The sequence below is a fragment of the Cimex lectularius genome, unplaced genomic scaffold (genome assembly GCF_000648675.2).
Source record: "Cimex lectularius strain Harlan isolate CLEC.00 unplaced genomic scaffold, Clec_2.1 scaffold140, whole genome shotgun sequence".
Lineage (NCBI taxonomy): Eukaryota > Metazoa > Arthropoda > Insecta > Hemiptera > Cimicidae > Cimex > Cimex lectularius.
The window spans coordinates 373,980-394,604 of record NW_019392728.1 but is presented as its reverse complement, the minus strand read 5'-3'; the positions used below and the strand labels follow the sequence as shown (position 1 = coordinate 394,604).

Sequence of the window (20,625 nt, the reverse complement as noted above, 5' to 3'; positions counted from 1 at the left end):
TTTTACTGTTGTTTTTTTTATTACAATTCCTATATAAATCAAATCGTTAAATTTAACCAGAATGCTTGGTATTCCTATAACATATATTCTTGTTCGAAGAATCTAGTGAGAATCTTCGAATTAGCAACGGGCTTTTTATACAAAATTATTGTAATTTTCTAAATTCTCATACCTTTCAAAACCACATAAGCAATTGCTCCTGACATATTTAAAATTTTGGTTAATTTTTTTTAAAGTTCCTTGCAGTTTAGGTTTGTCAGAAAAATTTCGCCATTTCACCGTTTTCACTGGTGGTTTTTTTTACTTTTTCTCCTTGTTTGTACTTTTTATAGATCTTATACAGATATAAAAACCAGTCCTAAATTACATATTTACGTTTTGAAATATGAAATACTAACGGATAAAAATATGCCGGGTCTGTAAGTACAAATTCGCGTCAGAAAATGGTGAGATAGCGAAAGGCGGCCGACCAACAGCGAAGATAGGCGGACCAGAATGATCCGAAATGTACACTATGTTTAATTTTGTTACACACAGCCAAACAGCGCAGAGCAAAATCTCACAAATTAATTTTATGAACTGACTTTTTACGCACTATTAATCTTAAATATTATTGGTTTAAAACACAATTACAATAGAATTTTCATCTTGATCGAATGTCTTTGGACGGTTTTCGGTCCAGGAAATTTGAAAAAGAAAAAACTCCTGCATTTTCCGAAGATTTTGAACGACCCAACACCCACCGGTTTATCAGTCAGCAAATATTGAACAATGATCTATCCGTCCCAATCAGAACCGGGCAAAAAAAAGAAGGAAAATGGGAAAAAAGGTCTTCATTTGAAGAGAAAAGTCGTGTACCGTTCGATCCGAAAGTTTTCCCTTATTAATTTAAAAGGAAATATTCTAAATTTAACGGAAAAGGTTTGGTCCAATTCCATTCCGCGATATGTTTATTTACGCTGAGCGATCGTTTCGAAAAAAAAGAGAAAAATCCCACGTCAAACCTAACAGGAAAAATTAGAATTGTAGCTTAGAATCTGTCTGTTGAGCATTTTTCAAAGTAAATTGTAACGGAAACTATTTTCAAAATGTAACCTCGTAAATAGATCAATCTAAAAAAAAAGTGACGTGTCCATGATAGTCCTTAAATTTTATTTTTAAGGATTTATTTTTGAGTGAGGTACTTTTAAAATAAATTAATTTTAAATACTTTAGCATAAAAAATCGAAAATAATAAGGTTAGCAGACAGTTCACAAATCAACAATCAATAGAACAAAAACCTGTACTATAGTTTTTATTATGTAACATGGATTTTTTAAAACTTTTTTATATTTACAATTTGTGTTTTTTACCTTTCTGTTTTTTATTAATTTTTTGTTTTATTTTTACAATACATGTTTTGGACGCTTTGGGAATTCACACAAATCATCGGCATCTAGATTTGTCCTATTACTTTAATTTTATTTATTTATTTTTTAAATTTTCAATATATATATATATATATATCATTTTTTAAAGATTTATGACCGTTTTGCATCGACAAGCCGCATGGCCAAGAATGGAAGAAAAGTTCAGCTTCTTTCTTCTTAAAAAAATTTAATAAAAAAAAAGAATATCAATGTAGATGCTTATGATCCAGAACTAGTGAACTGTAAAAGTCGCTGTGGTACTCAGCGTATAACCGCACGTGCCCAACAAAATATTTGTTAAGTTAGCAAACTTCACAATCACACTTAAATGAAAATTAAGCACAGAAGGCGTCGGTGAAATCTTAAATAATAAGAGATATTTGAACATATTCCGGATGACTCGTTGGATATGTGTATATACTTTTTACTTTTAGGGCCCGTTGCACCAACTTCGTTTAACCTTGGTTCAGTACTGAACGGAGTTCAACACAAATATCGGCGTTTTTATTTCTTGTTTGTCATGCTTTACCGTCCGTGGAATCCCGCTGTGTCTTCTCGATCCCACCTGGCATAATTGGCGCGGAAACGCTTCCGAAGAAGATCAACAGCCAAAACGGGCAGCTACGTTGAATCTAGTCGAATATCGTGAATGTACGCGCAACAAAAAGTAAAAAGTTGGGAAATAGTACTCGTACCTCGCCGGTATGAAAAATTTGGAGGGCAAAAATAGTACGGAATTTACAAAACAAACCAACAGTTTCTTCATTAATTATTGGTGAATAATTCACTCACTTTTCGCTGTCCGCAATATACCAAAAACCAACCATATAGTATATAAAACGTTTTCTTCATTATTTTTACTTAAATAATTATCTCATTTTTTACTGCATGATTTTGTACAAAAAATGTCTGTTTCTTTATAAATTTTTTCAATTAATTTCCTCCTTTCCTATAGTACATACCCAATAACAACGCTTTTTTTCGTTCATTTGTGTAAATAATTTCCTCGCTTTTCATTATACGAACTATACCAAAAAAAAGTTTCATCATTAATTTTGAAAAATATTTTTTTTATGCCTGGGAAAATATTCTATCCAGGAAAGAAAGACTCACAATGAAAGGACATCGTGCTAGTAATGCAAAATGGTCATATATCTATTTAAAAAAAACTGTATATAATGATGAATGATGAAATGAAAAACCTATTTTTTTATATAAGATGTTCATAGATGCTGATGATGGGTGCACACTACATTCAAAAATTAATTATTTTCTCACGTCTACCTTAATAAAGTAATAATTTAAAAGTAAATAATTTCATCTAATTTCGCTGTACTGTTTGTACAAAAAAACCGTTACTTCATTAATTTTGCAAATATTTCTTCACTTTTCACTGTACACTACATGTCAAACACCAGCAGTTTCTTCATTGATTTTTGTAAATAATTACTTCACTTTTCGTTGTACACAACATACACAAAAAATTCTTACATCTCCCTTATCCTACCCCTGTGTACACTACAAAAAAAGGTTTTTCATACATTTTTGTAAAAAATTTCATCGCCTTTCGCTGTACTCTATGCGCAAAAAGCCAACTTACTTCATTATTTTTCTAAATAACAACGGTTTTTCCTTCATTTTTGTAAATAGTTTCCTCACTTTTCATTACCCGTAATGTACAAAAAAAAAACCACCCATTTCTTCGCTAATTTTTGTAAATAATGTGTGGTGATTAGTGAACGTTAATCGATATTTATTTATAAATCGTGAGATGCGGTCTAGGGTGATGTAGGTTTCAGAACATTTTTGCTGAAATGCAGACAACACAAGGCCCTGAAGATGATCTCAATAAAGATCGAAACGTTGGCACGATAAAGAAAATGTTTTTCTGAAACCTACATCACACCAGACCGCATCTCACGATTTCTAAATAAATATTTGTAAATAATTTCCTCACTTTTCGCTGTACACAGCATACACAAAAAATTCTTACATATCCTCTATCGTCTCCTTTGCGTATCCCTGTATACACTACAAAAACGGTTTTTCATACATTTTTGTAAATATCTCTTCACCTTTCGCTGTATACAACATATACTCAAAACTTCTTACGTATCCCTGCTGAATACACTATAACAACGTTTTTCATTCATTTTTGTAAATAGTTTCCTCACTTTTCATTGCCCGTAATGTACAAAAAACACCCGTTTCTTCATTAATTTTTGTAAATAATTTTTTTTCACTTTTTCTGTAATCTGTACAAAAAAAAAGTTTCTTCTTTATTTTGTAAATAATTTCTTCACGCACACTATACGGTATTTAAAAAAAAATGTTTCTATTTTATTTTAAGACGTATGTAATTTCTTTACATTTCCCTTTATAGTATATACAAAAAAAAAATTGTTTTGCTCAAATATTCTTTTCACGTTTCTTTCTATAGATTCCTTCAACATAATATAATAAATTATCGAATTCTATCGATTTTATTTCGTCACGGGCATTATGGGATGTACATAGAGAAAATGGTATCTTCGTTAAATTGTGAAAATATTCTATTTACGCGTCAGACTATTTTTTCTTAAGCCATAGATTAGTATATACATATAAGGAGTTTTTTTGTTATTGCGGGAGAGATTTGATTTTACACCGTATCGATCTTTTTGTCATAAATCCTTCGATATTTATTGAATATATTTATTACTAAAGTTTAGTATATAACTTAGTTAAATTATCTATTATTTATTTACAATATTTATTGTAGTATTCGTTATTTTCGAGAGAAAGTGTTGTCTATCTGGAGAAGGCATAGAAATTTCAGTTTTATTTGGAAGAAGGAAGAAGTATTTTTAGGTGTTATATTAAATTTTTAAAGGTTGAATAAAATAGCATATATTGAAATTTGAGAGTGTGGATGTATTTGTAAAAATTTGTTGTAAAACGGTTCGCACCGGTGTCGGGGATTACGCAATGTTTGGGGGTTGGAGAAACGTGGGCCGGCGGCGGGCGCGTACGTGAGTAAAACGGGGGTTGTAAACAAACGGTCTCGCTTTATCGCCGGCATCCGCGGCTCGGCCGTCTCACAGCGAAGGGCAATTTTTCACTTTTTAAGAGGATTAAAATTCAAATAAAATAAATACAACTCACCTCGGGAGTAAACCGTAATAATCCAATGGGGCGGAAATATTTAAAAAGTAGAAAAATCCCAGAGGCACAAGGGCGAATGGGTGAAGCACAACCGCACAAATATTAAAAATTATTCAAAATAAAACGGTTTGGCCGGAATCACTGTGAAGAGCGGCTTCTCTGAGAGCGTTATCCTTTACCGGCAACCAAACGACATCTGAGCCTTTTTTTGTTTGGATTTTTCGCTAGCCGTTTCCTAGTTGTTCTCGAGGCCGGTTAGAGATCGCTGGCGGGCCGTCGGACGCCGTGGAGGGATGGAGCCAGCGGAGCGGGGAGGACAGATGCCGGGGAAAAGGGAGTTCGGTGGGATGGCGTACGCCCCACGCCCGACCTACACCGGTCCAAGCCACCATCGCACCCTCCAAGGCTCAAAACCAACCCCCTTTACAATTTATTAATCAATTTTCAAATTTCTTATTCTCGACATCGGCGAGGGCGGCACTTTTTCTCTATACATCCGCATCTCTTCGCTATTCCTCCACCGTGCACGCAGCGCATTGAGCCCGAAAGGGAAGAAGCGGACATTATTCGTATATTAATTTACAAATACACTCTGATAGCTTATTTTATAAAATATTGGGTTGTTTCACATGAAATGTCCGATTTTGTAGTTTCAGAAATTCACAGAGGATATAGCGGTTTTCTTATTATTTTTCGGTTATTAGTTTTTAATAATAATAATGCTTTATTGAATAAGAAAAAATGACAATTGTGATTTCAAAAATTAAGGACATGGATCTTGGATCCGTCTGCCAGAGGTCGTTGATTAAACAATCAGAAACGAAAAATGCACAATAAAATAAGATACTAATTATAGCCTAGGCAATAAATTCAAAGAAAAGAGAAATAATAAAATGAATAGAAAAACGGATTATTCAATACAAATCAAAATTATTATTAGGAGATCGTGAGAAGCGGTCAGGTGTGAAGTAGGTTTTAGACAAANAGCTGCGTATCAAGACGAAGGTCGTGGGTTCGAATCCCGCTCGTGACACTGACTTTTTTATCTCAACTTAAAACCTTAATTAATTGAATTATTCTAAACCTTGCGTAATAATTTTTTAACTCGGTCTAAGTTCTATTCTAAAGATAAAACGCCCAAAGTAGATGTGTAGTTTAATGCTGAAACGTTTTCAAAAAATAAAATAGATCAACGGACGTCCGTTGCAAATATCTTGTCCAGATTGGGGACGCACGTGGTTGCCGGAAGTCCAGGTTCCTCGCTGGTATGCTTAACATGCATTCAGATCAGATTAATTCGGCCTGGTTAACTGAAAATTATGCATTTAGTTTCCAGAGTTCTGTAAATTACAAAATTTTATACGAAAATTTACTAGAAATTGCAATGTCTTCAATTGTATGTGGGCATAAAAAGGCTATAAAGAGACCTCATACAATTTAAAAGGGCACATTGGGAATTTATTGCAATTTTTTTTTCATAGTGATTTTTTCTGAGGAAACTTGAAATTATTTAAAGTTTGTGCGCTCATTTGGCAAAAGGTAATAAGATTAATTATTCAAATATCGTGAGATGCGGTCTGGTGTGATGTAGGTTTCAGAAAAACATTTTCTTTATCGTGCCAACGTTTCGATCTTTATTGAGATCATCTTCACTCTGGGCACTCTCAACATGACACGCAAGAATGGCACACTTACACAGAACACAAACACTGAGCCCTGAAGATGATTTCAATAAAGATCGAAACGTTGGCACGACAAAGAAAATGTTTTTCTGAAACCTACATCACAGCAGACCGCATCTCACGATTTTTGAATAAATATCGATTAACGGTCACTAACCACCACACACGTTAATAAGATTAATTGAAAAAATTGGGCCTAACCTTTGCAATTAAAATTTTTAAAGATTAAACATTTACGGATTATTTAAGTTTTAATATTAATATAGTTAACGATCCGCAGAATTTTTTTTTATACTGTCAAATGTTTTAAACTTAGATAAGAACAGTAATCAAATTGTGTTTAGTTTCATGACCAGCACTGATGAGCTGGTGCGTTCTTTTTTTGTTCCTTTTTGTCCAAATCGTATTTTTAAAACAACCTCATTTCTCCGTTTTCTTTAGACGTCCTGCTTTCAAAGTTAATCCATTATTTTGAATCTGGGGCATTTCATCGTGTCTTTGCTTCATACGGACGACAACCCCTGTCACAGGCCGGAGGCCGAACCAGGTAGAAGTCCTATTCAATTCGTCCTTTTAAAAGGACGTGGGTTAACAGCCAGGGCAAATTATGCTCCCGTTTATGAAACGCAGATCGGAAAAGTTCCCACAGTTCGGCCCGTAAAATTGGTTTTATTCGAAACCCGTTTGACAATTACAACCGTTAAATGGTATTTAACTTAGAAAGTCGATAATAAAGTACAGTAGATGCTGTTAGCTAGCATTCTTCTGACGTGGTGCTTGAAGGATTCACGATGGTTGGCTTTCTTGAAATAAAATGGAAAACTGCTCAAATGGCAATATAATCAATAAAACATCCGCAGACGTCCTGAAATTTAGCTCTAATCGACCACAACTAAGTTAAGTTTTTAAATTTTACAATATGTTAGTTTTTACATCATACAAACTGTGTCAAATGAGGCAAAGAACCTGAAATTGCTCAAATGAAAAAAATCAGTCCAATATGTCAGAAAATGTCCATAAATTAAATAAAATTACATATGACATGGTGATACTTACTTCTGATTGATCATACTGAGCACAAAAACAGTTTTTGAAACGTTAAAACATCTCTCTCTCTCTCTCTCTCTCTCTCTAATTTGGGAATTTTTTTTATATTCTATTTTTACTTTTTTTAAATTAGAATTGTTATATCGTGAGATTTTGGGTTGATTTAGGAACAACATCCATACTGAATACGGTTTATTGGTCATTCTTGTGCCCTGGCGCTTTAAACGTTTCAAGATTGTTTAATTTCTTAAAATAAAATGAAAAACGGCTCAAAATTAAAATGAGAAAGTGAAAAATCAAGCCGAATTCGTGGGCAAATTGTTAATAAAATTTATAAAAAATACCTCAGACTTAGCTCTATTCGAGCATTTCTGAGTCCACAGACATTTAAAAAATTTAAAAATGTGGCTATTCCTTTTTACACCATAAGTGTGGCAAAGATTCGCTTTTCACTGTTTTAAGACTAGAATTCGTATTATTTTGAGAAATTTTCTTGTGAAGTCAGCAGACAAATGCACACTAGATACAGATGATTCTTGTGACCTGGATCGTAAAAAGTTCAAAATTTAACTTTCTTAAAAGAAAATGAAAAATCAAATATAAAACTTTTCTGCTTATTGTAAGAAGTGTTCATCCCTTACTCCATCCCTTTCTGAATTGACAAATAAAATATGATAATCCCAACTTACTTTTCATGATTTCATTAAAAAAATTCAATTATTGATCTAACACTGTGAAAAAAAAATCTTTTTCTTGCACGTAAATCAATATATTTACATGTTCTAGAAAAACCTGCTGAAAAACTAAATCTACAGTGCGAACAATATTTATTTTTATAAAAGTTTCAGATATCAAGGGTGAAGGAATATTCATTTACGACTGATTTTTGACCTTTTTCTCTTCTTGGCTTTGAATTATTTTGCATGCAATTTCCGTTTTCCGGTAAGCATTATTTGTAAATAGAGATTACTTGCTCCAATCCAATTCCACCAAATTTCAAATCCAATCCAAAAAATCCAATTCTCGGTCCTGTGCAGAGAGTGATGCAAGTAGACTGCAACAGACCGTTCCCAACCCTTTGTTTCAAGGGGAGTTTCCAGGCACAAAATAATGGCATAGCGTTGAGAACTTAACACACTTTAAGGTCCAAGCATTCGTGTTTCTTGGTGCGCATTTGGAAGATAGGACGAAGGAAGTGTATAGCATGCGAGGATGCTAAGACACCAGTCCCTCGACATGCGTTATGGGAGTTGGCTTGCGAGCTGGTCGCGGACGGCGGGCGCTGCATCTGAGGCATACAGGAGTTAGGTTACCAGATCCTTCTGCATAGACGGGGAGGGTGCATAACCATCTGAACTTCGGGTCAGCGAAAAATCGTCCCAGGTCCAATTCAGATTTCATGACTTTATTACTAACACTATGAACAATTAGCAAAGTCGTCATGTAATCGAGGATAGGGCATTTAGAGGCTGCATTTGGCTATTTTCGTACGTTCCCTTTCTTCAATGGTTTGCCTGTGCGTTTACTCGTTTCTATGCCATTTTACAGGTTCTTTTAACTTATTTTTATACAGCTTTGTACTGACATAAACATTGTCAAGCGCTGCTTAGACATATAGAATATTGTATAACTTGGAGTCGTTGAACTGAATATCATGATATACTGAGGATTTTTTCTAGGATACCTACACCAGTTTTCTTTTTCCTTGTTGTTTTAAATATTGACTCAAAGAAGGGATATCCCGATTTTCGTTTTGTCTCCAACGGAATTTGATTGATTGATCGTTCACCGGCAATTTCCTTCGAGTGTTTGCCTGTTGGTAAAAAAAGATTAATCACAATCTGCTCTAGTGTTTGCAGGGGGGTGGCGTTTTCCCTAGCCGGCCCCCGGTAGGTGTCCCGCCTCGCGTGCCTGCCGGGGCAATCCGCGTTCAACAAGTGATTTCACCATTTCATATTCGACGGGGAAACGTTTCATTACGTCGTTAATGTCGGAAATATTGACAGACTTTGTGTATCGGCTCGTCCCCCTTATTTTCTCCAGGGGGTTAAATCGAAAATCCAACAATCAACCGATTCATCAGTTCACCTCGGACAAAAACTGTGGCCACAAATCTTGAGCCAATCGTACAAATTATGCCAACTGAACGATGAAGAGCAAGAAATAAACTATAAAAACTAAAACATCTTAGGCAAACTGCAGAGATTTAATGCATAGGGCGATTCTTCCGGTTCGGTTGTCATCGCTGATATCCTCCCACTGATAGATTCAGTTTTTTTCGGATAGAAAATCTGATTACAAAAATCCTGTATATGATAGCACGACAACAATTATAGGCAAAATGCTGAAACTTGTGTGAAAGATAAATACTGCGAAGATAGACAGACCAAGAGGATCGCCAACGACCAAATTTTACATTTAAAACCTTGCCATCAAAATTCTTGATGTTTTAGGAGCAGGTAACCCAATGAGCAAAGGAAACTATCCAAATAACCAAATCTGTCCTTCTAACTCTTTGTTACCATCAAAATATTCCATTGACACGCTTTTTTACCCATTTTCTATTCTACAGGTCGAATTCATATGACGAAGCAAGAAATTTTGAACCCTTTTCAGCAATTTCAAATATTTAGAGTGGTATTGATCACGTGATGGATATTTCTAATAAAAGTGCGTGATCTTGAAGTGTTTGCCAAATTAAAAAAAAAATCATCATAAAAGCTTTTTCACTCATCTAATGTTTAAATATGTTTAGACCTTTTTCCATTTTTGGCATATTATTCAGTGCTGAGTTCTTTCTGTTTTGTTACAGTATAGACAATGATTATTCGGAAATCGTGAGATGCGGTCTGGTGTGATGTAGATTTCAGAAAAACATTTTCTTTATCGTGCCAATGTTTCGATCTTTATCGAGATTATCTTCAGGGCTCAAAGTGTTTGTTTTCTGCGTAATTGTGCCATTATTGTCTGTCGTGTTGAGAGTGCCGAACAACACGCAAGAATGGCACAATTACGCAGAAAACAAACACTTTGAGCCCTGAAGATGATCTCAATAAAGATCGAAACTTTGGCACAATAAAGAAACCTACATCACACCAGACCGCATCTCAAGATTTCCGAATAATCATCGACTAACGGTCACTAATCACCACACAGTATAGACAATCTCTTCAAACTCCGGTTTTAGATGGTACGATAATAAAAGCTACTTGAATCACATCAATGTTATTGGCGTGCCTTGTCAAAATTGATGATCTTTGGGATGTATGCCAGCCATCAAAGAGATGGCATTTTTTTAAAGGAAACTATGTAAATAACTAAATCAATACATATATCTTGGGATTTAGTTAACATCAATATTGTCCATTAATATTATTTTCTTTTTATATAATGCTTAAATGTGTGATGATGAGTGACCGTTAGTCAATGATTATTCGGAAATCGTGAGATGCGGTCTGGTGTGATGTAGGTTTCAGAAAAACATTTTCTTTATTGTGCCAACGTTTCGATCTGTATTGAGATCATCTTCAGGGCTCAAAGTGTTTGTTTTCCGTGTAGATGATCTCAATAAAGATCGCAACGTTTACACGCTAAAGAAAATGTTTAAAAGTAAGTTGTAGCGTCGTGTCAATTCGAAGTGACAACCATGGTTACCATTAACTTTCACTAACTTGAAATATTCATCCTTATATTTAATGATCTTATCATAAAGATCTGAGCCTTAATGAAATTGCAATGTTTTTTCCACTCGGAAACATGGCCGTCGATTTGGAGCCAAACGATTTCCATAAAATCTTCCCGTCTGTAAATGCACATCGAGTCAAGGACTATGCCCAAAATGGACAGTTGCGTCGGCAGTTACTTCAATTTTAGTCGGGCTTAGCTCTCAGAACGGCTGATTAAAAGCCTGATTAAAACAGCTTAAGTTTGGCCCTGAAAAGAGTTGATTTGAATTTGATTTGGACATGTCAGTCGAAATGAATGTAGTACGGAATTTCAGTTCTCTCGAGAAAAACAGGGAGAGATGGAAGAGATCTTATAATAAAAATTTCTGTAACTTCTTAATTTGTAATACGTTGTTAGCAATTTTTTTTTAAATCGATTGGTCTTAAATAGCTGTTTAATACTAAAAAAAATAGATACAGCTCTCGGGAAGAAAATTTCACAATTTTAATCCGAACAAGAAACATGAAGTTCCTGGTTGAAATAAGTACCAACAACAATTTTTTTGCAAATTTGCAATTGTGCTTATTTTGTAGAAAAAACGTTCTTCTTTCCAACGATGAGTAATATTACATAGTTTCTTAAAGTTTAAATTAGAAAATAGTGAGACAAGTGAAAAATGATATTAAAACGTTGCGTTTTATCCTATCTTTTTCTCATTCTACACCATTAAAATAGTATAGCACACATTCAGCTTATATTTATATATTATGTTATCCCAAAATTTGTGATAAATCGTTTTTGGAAGGCCCTCATTGTTAATGGTAGAGTCCCTCCTTCCAGCAAATATAGCTTATTTAATTATGTGCTGTGTTGCCCAGTTTTGGGGGTTTCAACGACATGAGTTGGTGGAAAAATTTCAACGTTTCTTTATCCAGAAGTTGTTTGGGCTTCCTTTCATAACACCAAATTACATGGTTTGTATTGAGACTTCAACCTCTCGGGTTCATGTGTTCACCTTCGGACTCCATACTGCAACAAGACTTTTAATCTGCCTGCTCACCGCCTTTCTCGTTCTCTCGCCTTTGAGGATATCATGAAAAAAAAACATTCTGGTTCAAGCACTGGGTCAATTTGGCAGAAAAGTACTCATGCCCTTTTGATTCTAACTTCCAGGATCGAGATAAATGGTGTGCCCAGTTGATGGGCATACATCAAAGGACGGATGAATGTTACCGGGAAGAGTGTGTGCGGTCTGCTCGACAGTCTAACCGTTTTCTTTTATATAAAGATCTGCAGTACCCCCCTAACCTGCTGTCCCTTAATTCAAGAACTACAGATCTTTTGCTCACGGAGATGAGCTGGTTTTTTTTAAATTAAGAGGCGAGTTGCTTTATCTCGACTACACTCCGTGGCGAGAAAGACAGTTATCCCTCTGTGCTCTTTGTAACCTCAGAGAAAGGGAGGATATGATCCATTTCTTGGGTGTATATCCCATCCTCTCGGAATTTAAATATCCCCATACAGGTCACTGCAGGCTCTGCAGAACCAGTAAGAAAGAACGCTAAATTTTCTGTAAGATACTTCTTTGCAATAATCTGAATGACATAAAATGTTAGCCAATATCAGTTGGAACATGTCAAAATTACAAAATTTAAAATTTTGGTCATGATTGCACGTTCTACTGAGGTTACAAAAAATATGTACAACTTGTCAAATTTTACAAAAACTTCTTCATCTAATATGCTTTACGTTGATATATCCAGGTTTTTAAATAACGTTCTAGTAGAGTTGAAAAATAACAATTGAATGTTCGAAAACGTGAGCTAAGGTAAATTTGAAGGGGGGGGGGAGTAGAAATAAATCTATTAGAACTCGCTTTGTAAAATAAAAATGACACATCTGTAATCTCACAAAAACCATACCAGAAAGCTTCATACAATGAAATGCAATGGTTCTTCTTGTAGCAAGCACCTATCAACAAAGGAGGAACTTTTCAGAGGAAATGCTCAAAGTATTTTCCCTCTTCTCGGATGCATAACTGACTTTCTGAATTTCTACGTTCTTTAAAACCTGGATATATCAACGTAAAGCATATTAGATGAAGTTTTTGTAAAATGTGACAAGTTGTAGGTATTTTTTGTAACCTCAGTAGAACGTGCAATCATGACCCAAATTTTCAATTTTGTACTTTTGATATGTTCCAACTGATATTGGCTAACATTTTATGTCATTCAGATTATTGCAAAGAAGTATCTTACAGAAAATTTAGCGTTCTTTCAAATGGTGTAATTGGATTTGTTGTAGTCTCAACATTTTGGAAGTTGTAAGCGTTTTTATGTGGTTAGGTAGTGAAAAGTTGAAAAAACCTAAATTGACGAATATCTTCAAAATAGAGAACTTTCCGAAAATTTTCTCCTGAGCATTTTTGCTCCAAACGAAGAGTAGAATCGATTCCCTGAGTTTCGTCAGAAGGAACTGGGACACCCTGTATATACAGGGTGGCGATTCAGCCACACTTCCAGATCTTAGAGGATATTTGAACGGTGAGTAAAAAAGGTCCTGTGAACCTGTGTCCGCAAACCCTTCAGTACCGAACTACAGGCAAAAAACCATGAAAAACCACGTTTTTTTACCTTATTCGTGAAATTGTTAGTAAATCGTTAGCCTGACCGTAAAACAGCTCTAAACAACATCTGTAGAGGATTAATTTCTGCGTCGAATGGGATTAAATCCAGCCTGATCAGCCGAAAATTTCATTTTTGGCGATTTTTGGAAGTTAGGAGGTGAAGGGGTACACAAAATTTACCATTTCTGATATTTTTATTGAAAATTCACAACTTGAACTGTTTTATAATGGGTACCCCCTACTGAATGAAATAATGTACGAAAAATCTGAACGGTTTACCCATCAGAAAACAGTAACATTCGATTTGGGTAAAAAGCAGTAAAATAGTCAAAATTCGAATGTTCCATGAATCGGATTGGGGTTGGTCTAGTGTGACGGAAAATTCGATCACCAACAAACGAGGTTTGTAACAGAGAATTTTTTTGATAGGGTGTTCAAGTTGAGAATTTTAGATAAAAAATATCAGAAATGGTGAATTTTGTGTACTCCTTCACTTCCTAACTTCGAAAAATCGCCAAAAATGAAATTTTCGGCCAATCAGGCTGGATTTAATCCCATTCGACGCAGAAATTAATACTCTACAGGTGTTGTTTCGAGCTGTTTTACGTTAGGCTAACAATTTCACGAAAAAACGTGGGTTTTCATGGTTTTTTGCCTGTAGTTCGGAACTGAAGGGTTTGCGGACACAGGTTCATAGGACCTTTTTTTACTCAGCGTTCAATTTCTTATAAGATTTGGAAGTGTGGCTGAATCGATTGGGGCCACGCTGTATATATATTTTTTTATGGCTGTAGCTTCAACCTCCGGCAAACGGTTTTTAACCATGCCGTTATTTTACGTTATGGTATATATGTTGTTTCGTTTTGTAAACATTTTGTATTAATAAAGTATTATTATATTATAATAAAAATTTCTTACTTCTGATAGGATTTTGATTTAATGCAAAATTTAAACAAATAACTGAATTTTTTTTTTTTATGATTGTGAAAGATTGGGAAATGTATGTTAGAATGGTTAAACCGAAAAGTCATGATGTAGCATACTTGTTCGAGCTTAGCTACGTTTGCTCTTGTGTTACATTTTAATTTCCTTTGGAGGAATCTCCAGTGAAAGTTGCTTTCATGCAGAAAAACTGATGTTTTCCTATTCTGAAAAATTGCCAGAATTACATTTAATTCATGTTACTCATCAAAATTAGCTTTTGGCTGTATCCTCCTCCCCATTACATAATCTGCAGATGGGATCATCGCTGTATATACCCATGTTGTGTAGATGTTTTCTCAAATTCCAGTGACCGGTTCGTAGTCCTACCACTCCTGAGTTTGGCCCTCTCCAATTGCAGCAGTGCTTTTGCCAGTCTCTGTGAGGGTTGTTTCATCATAGGTTTACTATGTCTAGCACCGCTAGAGTTTACCCACTTCTCCTTTTGTTTTGCTTGGATCCATTCTGCGATGGAAGATTCTATATTTGTTCTTGTTATCCCAAGAATAGGTTCAGGGCCTATGTATGGTCTTGCAGACCCTCCTCTGGCCAGTCTGTCTGCTTTCTTGGCATCCAAGATATCATCAGGTTGTTGTGTTTCCCCAGGTTTTGGAGATTTTGGATGCATTCACTGACTAATTTTGATGTGATTCTTTTACATGCTAATGCTATAATGGCTGCTTGGCTATCTGATCTTATGAGGATTTTTTTGTGTAACCTTTTAAGATTTGCCAGGGCACAAGCTTTGACTGAAACGATGGAATAATCCATATATTTTCAATCCTTTATTTCAACCTCAACCCATTTTTTTGGTCGTTTCTTTTTCTATTTTATTATGGTATTTTTCAGATAACCAAATAGTAAAAACAATTTTATAGCCAAAGAAATTTTTTGAAAGTGTAAATTTTTGTTTCTGTTTATAATTAACAATAGTGATAACAAATAATAAACATCTTTATTGAAAAAATATGTATATATATAAAATTTATATAAACAAACAGGAAAACCCATGACAGATGAGATAAACGAGATATTTGCAACGTCGATTTGTTTTTGTGACTGGACTTTTTTATTTAGTTCAAAATAAAAACGGACGAAATATTTTTACGCCGATTATTCACGCTTAAGAACCTTTTCTTACTTGTATCTAATGATTAATTATTAATTTAAGAATATGAAAAACTGGAAAGACGTAAATCAATCCTTTTGAATTTCTTTTAAATAGTCAATTTCTGTCTAGTTTTTTTTCTGTTTTACGTCTGTATAAATTCAGAAAAATGTTTTCTCAAAATTTCATTTGAGTGTGCATGCAATAAGACAGGATATCGAGTTTGTGATTTCTCTTTGACCAAGGTTGATCTTTCTGAAGGCCTTATTTAAAAATTTATAACTTTTTATATCAAGGCTTGAATGGTTAACCATAAAAATCGATCAATTAATCATAAAAATAAAAATGTAGGGATAATTAGGGAAACTTGAACGAGCTTCGTTTTTATCTTAAATTTAAGATGAGCTGGTTCTTTATAACTTTATCTTTTGAAGAATTTTCGAATAAAAGTTGCTTCAATGCAACGGAACTACAAAGTTAAAGAAAACGCAGGATTGTCGGTTTTATGTACAATCCTTTAGCCAAAGTTGGTAGCACGTTTAACAGCTAAATAAGTTTAAGTTCATTTTTCTTTGGATAAAATCTCACAATGTTCATTTTGTACGATTTCTTCTTGTGGTCTGCAGGGTGATAAACTTATTGTTTGATAGTTACCTGTCATCTTAGTCTGACTATCCACGCTGATTTTTGTTGGTTCGCGTTTCGGCATTTGGCCATATTCAGTGGCATATTTGGTTGATTTTTATGGACCTGCTAAGTGTGCAGAAACTGGCCTGGTTTGGTTTTCTTATTCGTAGCACAACTCGCTACCCCGAGGTAACAAAACACAGGCCATGCCTTTCCAGAGAGCTTATTGAAAAATTTATCATTTTCATCCATCAATTGAATAAATCTTGTGAGAGATCGTAACATTGATATTCATTTTATAAATCTACCAATTATTTGCACTTTAGAACTCGCCTGGGATCTTTACACAATAGGATAAAAGGTTTGGTTGGATATTACCATTAAAGGATTAGATTTTTTTACGATCTGATTAGCCAGAAAATACATGATGTCGGCAGCTAATATTTCTTTGATTAAAGTCTTAAAGTCCTAAATTTAAGATGAGGTACTTTTCAACTTCGTGCAGGACGTACGATTGTATTTTTTTACATAATATTCGATTTCAAAATGATACTTGTTTCGCTTCGTAGTTTATGATTATTAAGACATTCAGCCGAAAAACTTTGCACTTGATCTGGAGACTTGCAGAAAGAAGAAGTGGCGAAAAAGCCGTTGCCTGAATCTGCCGTCCGACGAAAGCTGAATTCGTGTCGAAATCGATTTTTTCCCCACGACAACTTTACCCCCCTGTTAAATGAGGATACACCGGCCGGAATATTTTTTGCGCCCACTGTACACGACGCTGCGACTGTACTTTGTGCGTAAATGCGTAGTGCATGAATCACACAGTTACGTGCGTAGATGGGCCGTGGGTAGGGCGACGAGGGGGTTCGTACGCTCGCAAATCCTCCAATGAGCGGTTCCGGAGCTTCTACCCCTCTGTGCCGCGGTGGTGTAACATTTATAAACAGGTTCCATGTTTGATGCACGGAAGCGTCCGGATAGACCGACCTTCGACGTCGTTTGTGAAAAGAAACGGCCAAAATTGAAAATTTCTCTTTTACACCGGGTTTCCTTTTCTAGCGAAATTTAAGTCTTAAAAAATCACAATAACCACCAAAACGCCTATCTTTTAACTTCAAATCAATCCGAAACCGCAAAGGAGAAAAACCAAGGCGAGCAGGATTGCTTCGACTCTTGGAGTTTCACGAAAACATATTCTCAAACAACAGTATTTCAGAATGTCGTTCCATGGCTAAAACTTAAGATGAGCTTCAGACGAATGGGGAGTCTTCAAAAACTAATGACCAAGACAAAATCTTACCAATTTATATGCACACACAAAAACCAATTTACTTTTGGCATAAAAGGTCCTACGCTTGTACTAAAAAAATGTATATATTAAATTTTAAAATTTTGCATTAAATAAAAAAGGTCTATCAAAAGTAAGAAATCAAAGTTAAATATATTTTTTAATAATCGGCTTATATAAACAAAAATGTAAATTTACTTTAGAATGAACTCTGTATAAATTGGTTTGACAAAATGAAAATATTAAGATATTGCACAAATGTGTGGTGATTAGTAACCCTTAGTCGATAATTATTCAAAAATCGTGAGATGCGGTCTGATGTGATGTAGGTTTCAGAAAAACATTTTCTTTATCGTGCCAACGTTTCGATCTTTATTGAGATCATCTTCAGGGCTCAAAGTGTTTGTTTTCTGCGTAATTGTGCCATTCTTGCGTGTTGTTCGGCATTCTCAACACGACAGACAAGAATGGCACAATTACGCAGAAAACAAACACTTTGAGCCCTGAAGATGATCTCAATAAAGATCGAAACGTTGGCACGATAAAGAAAATGTTTTTCTGAAACCTACATCACATCAGACCGCATCTCACGATTTCTGAATAATTATATTGCACTAAGAATAACCAAGCTAAACTGATCTAGCATTGTTCTTTGTTTTGTATTTTCTGCATAGAAAAATGGAATTTTGAGAAAGCAATTTGCGTCCGGCTCTTGCAACAGTAAAAGACTGAAAAAGTTAACGTTGAAGTAAAGGATTGGAAAAGTATTGCGTTGATCTGGAAGTCTTCTGGATATTCGTAAAATTAATTATTAATATTAGATATTTATTAGTACTGGATCCAAATTGACAACTCAACTGTCGAGTTAACTAAAATTGCCAATTTTGGTAAATTGAAAATAGTAACAATTTATACGAAAAATGACAATCTTATGACTTATTTATCAATGTATCAATGTCTTATTTATAAAACAGAAAAAGATTAGACAAAGAGTGATTTTAGGTTGAAAATTATTATTCCGAAATCGTGAGAGGCGCTCTGGTGTGATGTAGGTTTCAGAAAAACATTATCGTGCCAACGTTTCGATCTTTATTGAGATCATCTTCAGGGCCTGGGATTTACAAACATTGTTTAAATTTAACAAATACAAGTAGGATGTGGAAAAAAGTGAATTTATACAATGAAAATTTTTTTTTTAATATTCAATCAATGTGTTTCTACTCACTCGAAGTGTTCGTTTTCTGCGTAAGTGTGCCATTCTTGCGTGTCGTGTTGAGAGTGCCAGTGAGCTAATCACCACACACTTTAAGTTGAAGGAAAGGGTAGGGAAATTATGCCTGAAAATTTCTTTGACCTGCGAGTCTCCTTAATATTTTTAAATTAATAGTTAATATTAGATATTTATAAAAGGTTTGATAATATGTTTATCTGTTTGCTTTTCCTCCTTAGAATCAAATTGTCATTAAACTGTTGAACGAGTTAACAACACTGGCAGGTTTGACAAATCGAAAATGTAAGATTTTTTCCGAAAAATAACCACTCCAAACTTATTTAACATTATTTTATTATATTTTTGCATATTTGTCTGAAACTTTGAGAAAGTAATCTCAACATGTATAGTTTCATAATACAGAAAAAAACTAGACAAAATGTGATTTTACGTTCAAGGAAAAGATAGGAAAAATGTGCTTACGAATACCGTCGATCTGGAATTTTTATGGATATTATTAAATTAATTACCAATTTGAGATATTTATTAGAAAAGATTTTTTATAATTATCTGTTTCATTTTGCTTCTAAGAGCCAAGTTGTCAATTAAACTGTTGTACGAGTTAACAACGCTGCCACGTTTGACAAAGTGGATATAATATAAATATATTTATAAACATAATAATATAATCTAAAGTTTTATAACATAAACTGCTCAAAACTGAATAGGGATGTTGCCAATTTTGTAGTATTTACTCTTCCTAACATTTTTATTTCATTTTTATTATAAATTACATTCACATTTATTAGAAATTATGTTTTTACTGAAGGAAAATTTAATTAAGGGATTTTGAAAAATAACAAAATGAAAGGTTTATTTCCATAATTTTGTTTATTGGACACAACAATTTTTTTAACAATTAATACCGTGTATAATGTCCTCTGTTAGATAAAACCTCTGTGCACCTGTTAGTCATATGTTAATAAAGTTGTCACTAATTTCATAAGGAATTTCACTCCGTAGATGTTGCATCACTGCACTCAGTTGTTGCAGGTCAACTGGCTGCGGATGGTGATCGAAAAGCCTCCTCTCCAACGCATCCTATATGTGCTCAATGGATACAATGGTCTGGAGACAATAGGGGAAGGGGCAGATGGGAAATTCCCAGGTTTTCTAAACAATGGTGAACAACTCTGCCTCTATGAGTATGGCATTGTCATCCAGAAATCGAAAATCCCTGCCAATGAGATCCCAGGTTTGAGGGATGTATTCCTGAAAATTTCTTTGACACAACGTACTACGGTGAGGTTGCCTTCAACTAGAGTTGGAGTCTGGTTCGTCCGACAGTGTAAATCCCAGCTCAGACCATCCTCCTCTAAACTGTACTGAGGAAGCAACGAACTGGGGCATTGTACATATCCCTTGTTCTCAGTAGCCTCTTCGTGTTCTCTTATAGACGCTCGCTGCACCATAATCTCCTGAGTTGCAGGTGGCGGGCTTTTGCTGCAGGTCGCCTCAAAGGGGGGAAACGATGTGAGGCTAACTTTCCACAAACGATTCGTAAAAAAGACACCTGAGAACACACCTTAGGTCATTAATTAAAATTTAATTTTTTAAATTTGTTAGTATAAGTATTTATAAATTTCCTGTGCTTAAAATCCTATTAAGATTGATATTAATTAAACAATAATGAGCCATAAATTATATCCAAAGAGTAAAAAAGTAATGGACAACACTGGTGTTAATGAGATTCCAAGGATCTTGTATTGATTAATAATTTACATATTTTGCTAACTGGTATACATCAACTTCTCAAATATCCTCTAATTTTGA

The 20,625-nt window shown here is 34.6% G+C and overlaps 2 protein-coding genes across 4 annotated transcripts in view; one reads left to right on the top strand and one right to left on the bottom strand.

The window, feature by feature from the left end:
- The window catches only part of LOC106665216 (DNA N6-methyl adenine demethylase), a 130,308-nt gene extending 125,559 nt beyond the window's left edge, over window positions 1–4,749 (bottom strand). For both annotated transcript variants that reach the window (XM_024226754.1, XM_014391476.2), the window contains exon 1: window positions 4,555–4,749. The gene's annotated coding sequence lies outside the window, so the exon portion shown is untranslated. The remainder of the gene's footprint in view (window positions 1–4,554) is intronic.
- The window catches only part of LOC106665220, a 223,131-nt gene that overhangs the window by 128,450 nt on the left and 74,056 nt on the right, over window positions 1–20,625 (top strand). The window lies entirely within an intron of this gene.